Genomic DNA, 7105 nt, shown 5'->3' on the forward strand with positions numbered 1-7105 from the left:
TGGAGAAATGTATGAGGATGGGAGAAATGCCAATAAAAGGTGGGCTGATAAGTGTTTTACTACCACAGGCGACTGGAACCCAATCCCACTCCATCTCACAGTAGTTAAGGGTTGCTCCTAGGTTGTTTAACTAGCTAAGCTGTTAATAGCTAGGTTAATGTCCACCAAAAATTCATTGTCTTATATAATGAATATATTATATAAGAATATATATATAAGAATATATATATAAGAATGAGACTCCATCTCAAAAAAAAAAAGAAGAAAGAAAAAAAGAATTAGGAAATTAACATTTTAAAACACCATTTAAAGTAATATTAAAAATGATTAAATAATATATAAGAACAACCAATAAAAGATGCACAAAGCCTGTACACAGGTTTCAAATATTTTTGAGGAGCTTCCAGACCGCTGACAACGTGGAGGTGCTGGGAGAGTGACATGAACACAGAAGGCATGGAAGCTCCTCATGCTTCTCTCCCATACCTAGTCCTATGCATCTCTTCCATCTGGCTGTTCCTGGGTTGTATCCATTAGGGTAAACCGGTAAACACCTCCTGGGCTCAACGAGAAGGAAGAGGACACATTCTGCTCTTCAGATCTATATACTGATCCCCACTACAACCAGTGAACCGAAATGTTGAATCTGGATGGGGGCCCTGGTGACTGAGATGGCATCCTCTAAAGATCTAGGGCACTCTCTTGGCCCTGCTCTGCATCCTTTGCAGGCTGTGTGTACACAATAAGGATATTTCCTGGAGGGAATTCATGAAACAGCACTACCTAAGTCCGAGCCAAGAATTCAGAAAATACAAATGCGTGCTGGGTGCGGTGGCTCACTCCTGTAATCCCAGCATTTTGGGAGGCCGAGGCGGGTGGATCACAAGGTCAGGAGATCGAGACCATCTTGGCTAACATGGTGAAAACCCATCTCTACTAAAAATACAAAAAATTGGCCGGGCGTGGTGGTGGGCACCTGTAGTCCCAGCTACTTGGGAGGCTGAGGCAGGAGAATGGCATGAACCCAGGAGGCGGAGCTTGCAGTGAGCCGAGATTGTGCCACTGCACTCCAGCCTGGGCGACAGAGCGAGACTCCATCTCAAAAAAAAAAAAGAAGAAAGAAAGAAAAGAATATACAAATGCAGTGTCCTCATGAGGGAAAAAGAAGCTCTGAAAGACATGAGCTCTTGGATGTTCATCTATACCCATGGTACAAATGGAGCATATATGTGTCAATGAAAACTGAAATGACCGCTACAGAAATGTGTGTATATAGGCCCAGAATGCCCTCAAAGAACTCGGGTATCACCAGGAGAATTCATAAAAAGCAACACATTGTCTGGGTACAGTGGCTCACAACTATATTCCCAACACTTAAGACCAGTAGTCAAGACCAGCCTGGGCAACATAGGCCACATCTATACAAAAAAAGAAAAAAAATTACCCGACATAATGGTGCACATGTGTAGTCCTAACTACTGGGGAGGCTGAGGCAGGGGAGTTGCTTGAGCCCTGGAGATCGAGGCTGCTGTAAGCCATGATTGCACCACTGCACTCCAGCCCAGAAAGCAGAGCAAGACCCTGTCTCTTTTTTTTTTTTTTTTTTTTGAGACGGAGTTTCACTCTTGTCACGCAGGCTGGAGTGCAATGGCACAGTCTGGGCTCACTGCAACCTCCACCTCCTGGGTTCAAGCAATTCTCCTGCCTCAGCCTCCCGAGTAGCTGGGATTACAGGCACCCACCACTACACCTGGGTAATTTTTGTATTTTTAGTAGAGACGGGGTTTCACCATATTGGCCAGGCTGGTCTTGAACTCCTGATCTCAGGTGACACCTTGGCTTCCCAACGTGCTGGGATTACAGATGTGAACCACTGCACCCAGCCAACCCTGTCTCTTAAAAAAAAAAAAAAAAAAAAAAAGGCCGGGCGCGGTGGCTCAAGCCTGTAATCCCAGCACTTTGGGAGGCCGAGACAGGCGGATCACGAGGTCAGGAGATCGAGACCATCCTGGCTAAGACGGTGAAACCCTGTCTCTACTTAAAAATACAAAAAACTAGCTGGGCGAGGTGGCGGGCGCCTGTAGTCCCAGCTACTCGGGAGGCTGAGGCAGGAGAATGGTGTAAACCCGGGAGGCGGAGCTTGCAGTGAGCTGAGATCCGGCCACTGCACTCCAGCCTGGGTGGCAGAGCAAGACTCCGTCTCAAAAAAAAAAAAAAAAAAAAAAAAAGCTACACAGAGAGCAGAAGCTTCAACTACATTGAATTTCATTGTAACATGGATGAGTAGGTTGATAGCACAGAGGACCAGAAGATGGATGAGACTGTCAGCTACTAGAAGGTCTACCCACATCCCCAAATTTTGGTTGAGTGTTCTGTGCTTCCCAGGTAGTGGCCCCTGTCTACATCAGTCGCCCCTGCCACTCTCTTCTTTGCATTTATGTATCAATGTTTTCCAACTACTTAGAGTTACGTATCATATGGTTTCTTGATACCATACCTTTGCCTGTGTTGTTTCTCTGCCTGGAAGACACTTCTGTCCTATTTACCTAATTTACTCCTACATTTTTTTTCCCCAAGATTCAGCTCATATGCCATCTCTTCTTGACTAACCCAAGACTTTTTCTGATACCAATTCTCCTTTTATCTACCCAAGCTGAATGATCTTCCCTTCCTTTAAATAAATTATATTATATCAAAAAGAATTTTTTTTAGAGAAATCAAAGATGATCTAAATACATGGATGGGCCAGGCATGGTGGCTCACACCTATAATCCCAGCACTTTGGGAGTAGGAGGCAGGAGGATCACTTGAGCCCATGAGTTCAAGACCAGCCTAGGCAACATAATAACACCCATCTCTGTTTAAAAAAAAAAAAAGTTTTTAAATAAAAAATAGGCCAGGCGCAGTAGCTCACGCCTGTAACCCCCACACTTCGGGAAGCCGAGACGGGCGAATCACCTGAGGTCAGGAATTCAAGACCAGCGTGGCCAACATGGTAAAACCCCGTGTCTACTAAAAATACAAAAATTAGCTGGATAGTGCACACCTGTAATCCCAGCTACATGAGAAGCTGAGGCAGGAGAATTGTTTGAACAGAAAAGACACAGAAAAAGATGTTCATAGCAGCATTCTTTGTAACAGCCCCAAACTGTAAATAATCCAAATAACCATGAAAAATAGAATATTATGACATGTTAATGCAGTATAATACCATGCAGTAATAAATACGAATGAACCAAAGCTCTTTGCAAAACCTGAATGAATCTCATAAAAATAATGTTAAATAAAAGAAATCAGAAATGGTACAATTTCATTGACATAAGCTTCAAAAACTGGCAAAGTGACACTCTGTTGTTAAGGATGCATGTTTAGGGAGCAAAACTAAGAAAAGCAAACGAGGTTACCTTAAGGGGTAGCAGTTACTTTATGGGGAAGGAAGGAGTTTTCATTAGAAAGTAGCACAAGGGGAATCTCTGGAGTGCTGACAGTGATCTATTTTTTGACCTGGGTTTTGGTTACAGGATGTTCGTTTATTATCATTTACTTGGCTGTACATTTTTTTTTTTTTTTAATACAGAGTCTCGTTTTGTCACACAGGCTGGCGTGCAGTGGTGTGATCTCGGCTCACTGCAACCTCTACCACCTGGGTTCAAGCAGTTCTCCTGCCTCAGCCTCCTGAGTAGCTGGGATTATGGATGCCCGCCACCACGCCCAGCTAATGTTTTGTATTTTAGTAGGGACGGGGTTTCACCATGTTGGCCGGGCTGGTCTCGAACTCCTGACCTCGAGTGATCCACCCGTCTTGGCCTCCGAAAGTGCTGGGATTACAGGCATGAGCCACTGTGCCCAGCCATAGCTTTTTATTTTGCATACTTTTCTATATGTGTGCTAAATTTCACTATAAGAAAAGATTTTTGTCTGGGCACAGTGGTTCACGTCTGTGATCCCAGCACTTTAGAAGGCGAGGCGGGCAGATCACCTGAGGTCAGGAGTTCGAGACCAGCCTGACCAACATGGTGAAACCCTGTTTCTACTAAAAATACAAAGATTAACCAGGCGCGGTAGCAGACACCTGTAATCCTAGCTACTGGGGAGGCTGAGACAGGAGAATCGCTTTAACCCAGGAGGCAGAGGTTGCAGTGAGCCGAGATCACGACACTGCACTCCAGCCTAGGCCACAGAGCGGGACTCTGTCTCAAAAAAAAAAAAAAAAAAGATCTTTTTACAGTGGCTCATGCTTGTAAACTTAGCACTTTGGGAGTCTGAGGCGGGTGGATTACTTGATAGTTGGAGACCAGCCTGGGCAACATGGTGAAACCCCATCTCTACCAAAAACACAGAAAATTAGCCAGGCATGGTGGTGAACGCCTATAGACCCAGCTACTGGGGATGCTGAAGGGGGAGGAACACTTGAGCCTGGGAGGTAAACTGAGATTGCGTCACTGTACTCCAGCCTGGGTGACAGAGCGAGACTGTCTCCAAAAAAAAAAAAAAAAAGATAAAAATATAAAAAGAATGTTTTGTATGAAAGGAGAGAATATTAGCACTCCCCTTGACAAGGATGGAAGAGGCTCTCAGACCTGACAACATGCATGAGGTTAAGGCATTGCCACCTACTTCATGGCATCTAAACATCATGTTGTTGTTGTTGTTTAAAGACCGACCCTACCTGATACCTATATACATATGGAAATATTAACTCAAGGTGAATTGTAAACCTAAATGCAAGAGCTAAAGCTCTAAAATTCAGAAGAAAACGTATGAGTGAATCTTTGTGACCTTGGATTAAGCAATGGTTTCTTAGATATAAAAGCACAAACAATAAAGAAAAAAAAGATAAATTGAATTTAACTCATTTTATTTTAATTTGATAGATAAATTGGACTTAAATTTAACACTTTTGTGTTTCAAAGGATGCCATCAAGAAAGGCAACCCATGGAATGGGAGAAGATATTTGCAAATTATATATTTGATAAGGGACTAGTGTCTGGATTATGTATATATGTGTGTGTGTATATATATATATATATATATCTTACAACTCAACAATAAAAAGACAACCCCATTTTTAAATGGGCAAAGGGGAAACATGGGGCTGAAAACGAGCTCAAATTTATTTATTTTTTTCAGACAGGATCTTTCTCTGTCATCCAAGGCTGGAGTACAGTAGCACGATCATGGCTCACCACAGCCTCAACCTCCCAGGCTAAAGTGATCCTCCCACCTCAGCCTCCCAAGTAGCTGGAACTGCAGGTGTGTGCCACTATCTGGTATTCCTGGGCTCAAGCAGTCCTCCTGCTTCAGCCTCCCAAAGTGCTGAAGGATTACAGGCGTGAGCCACTGCACCTGGTTTTAAACGTATGAAAGAAGATGAGTAAAAAACAGTAAAGTCCTGGGTTGTGAGGATGTAATAATACAAAAAGTAGAAGGCAAGACATTTGACTCCCGACTGTTCCATCAAGGACTGTAGTCTGGAAAATAAGTATTTTGAAGGTGAAAAATTAAAGCTCATATTAGGATAAAAGACTATCAGAGAGCACTGAGTTGTTTGAAATTAAGTCAAGCCTCCTAACCTGGATAAAACACATCATAGTGCCAAATAAAGTTAAAAATCCAGCCAGGCGTGGTGACTCACGCCTGTAATCCTAGCACTTTGGGAGGCCGAGGCGGGTGGATCTCTTTGAGCTCAAGAGTTCAAGACCAGCCCGGGCAACATGGTGAAATTCCATCTCTACAAAAAATACCAAATGAGCTAGGTGTGGTGGCTCATGCCTGTGGTTCCAGCTGTTCAGGAGGCTGAGGCTGGAAGGTTGCTTGAAATGGGTGGCGGAGGTTGCAGTGAGCTGAGACACATCACTGCGCCCCAGCCTGGGCAACAGAGTGAGACCTTGTCTGAAAAACAAATACATACATAAATATATAAATAAAATAAAGTTAAAAATCTGAAAAAATAAAATGGGTAAATTATTTCAATCAGTATTTCTCTAAGGAATATATACAAGTGGCCAATATGCACATGAAAATATTCTCAACATCAATAGTCATCGAAGAAATGCAAATCAAACCAATGATATGACACCGCTGCTTCTCAACCGCTAAGATGGCTAACATTAAAAAGACAGATAAATGTTGGCAAGGATGTGGAAAATTAAAACCTTCATATATTCTTGATGGGAATGTAAAATAGAGCAACTACTTTGGAAAACAGTTTGGCAGTTTTGACATTTCCTCAAAAAGTCAAACACAGAGTTACCATAAGCCATTCCTAGATACCAACCCAAGAGAATTGAAAATGTATGTTCACACAAAAACTTCTACACAAATGTTCATTATAGCATTATTATTTTGACTATTTTGAAATGGAGTTTTGCTCTTGTCACCCAGGCTGGAGTGCAATGTCAACATCTCGGCTCACTGCAACCTCCGCCTCCCAGGTTCAAGTGATTCTTCTGCCTCAGCCTCCCGACTAGCTGGGATTACAGGCACCCGCCACCATGCCCAGCTAATCTTTGTATTTTTAGTAGAGATGGGATTTTACCATGTTGGCTGGGCTGGTCTCAAACTCCTGACCTCAGGTGATCCACCAGCCTGAGCCTCCCAAAGTGCTGGAATTACAGGTGTGAGCCACTGCACCCAGCTTTTTAAATTACACACTTTAAATGGGTTAATTTTATAGTATGTGCATTATATCTCAATACATTTGTTATTTTAAAAAGAGGGGCCAACCACAGGGGCTCAAACTGTAATCCCAACACTTTGGGAGGCGAGGTGGAGGATCGCTTGAGCCCAGGAGTTTGAGACCAGCCTGGGCAACACAGGGAGACCTCATCTCTGCCAAAATAAATAAATAAATGAATAAATAAATAAATAAAGGAGGAAAGATATGTATCACTTTTAAGTTTTCAACTAGCAGCATACTGAGTTCAGGTTGATATATACAATTTTTTTTTTTTTTTTTTTTTTTTTGAGACGGAGTCTCGCTCTGTCACCGAAGCTGGAGTGCACTGGCCAGATCTCAGCTCACTGCAAGCTCCGCCTCCTGGGTTCACGCCATTCTCCTGCCTCAGCCTCCCCGAGTAGCTGGGACTACAGGCGCCTGCCACC

The 7105-nt window shown here is 43.1% G+C and overlaps 1 non-coding gene across 1 annotated transcript; it reads left to right on the plus strand.

Annotated features, from left to right (window-relative positions):
• Positions 1–4517: 4517 nt before the first annotated feature.
• Positions 4518–4643, plus strand: LOC115899819. Its single transcript, XR_004059422.1, has one exon. It is a non-coding gene; the product is annotated as a U6atac minor spliceosomal RNA (small nuclear RNA).
• Positions 4644–7105: the final 2462 nt, after the last annotated feature.

Source organism: Rhinopithecus roxellana, chromosome 9, assembly GCF_007565055.1.
Source record: "Rhinopithecus roxellana isolate Shanxi Qingling chromosome 9, ASM756505v1, whole genome shotgun sequence".
In the NCBI taxonomy this organism is placed as follows: domain Eukaryota; kingdom Metazoa; phylum Chordata; class Mammalia; order Primates; family Cercopithecidae; genus Rhinopithecus; species Rhinopithecus roxellana.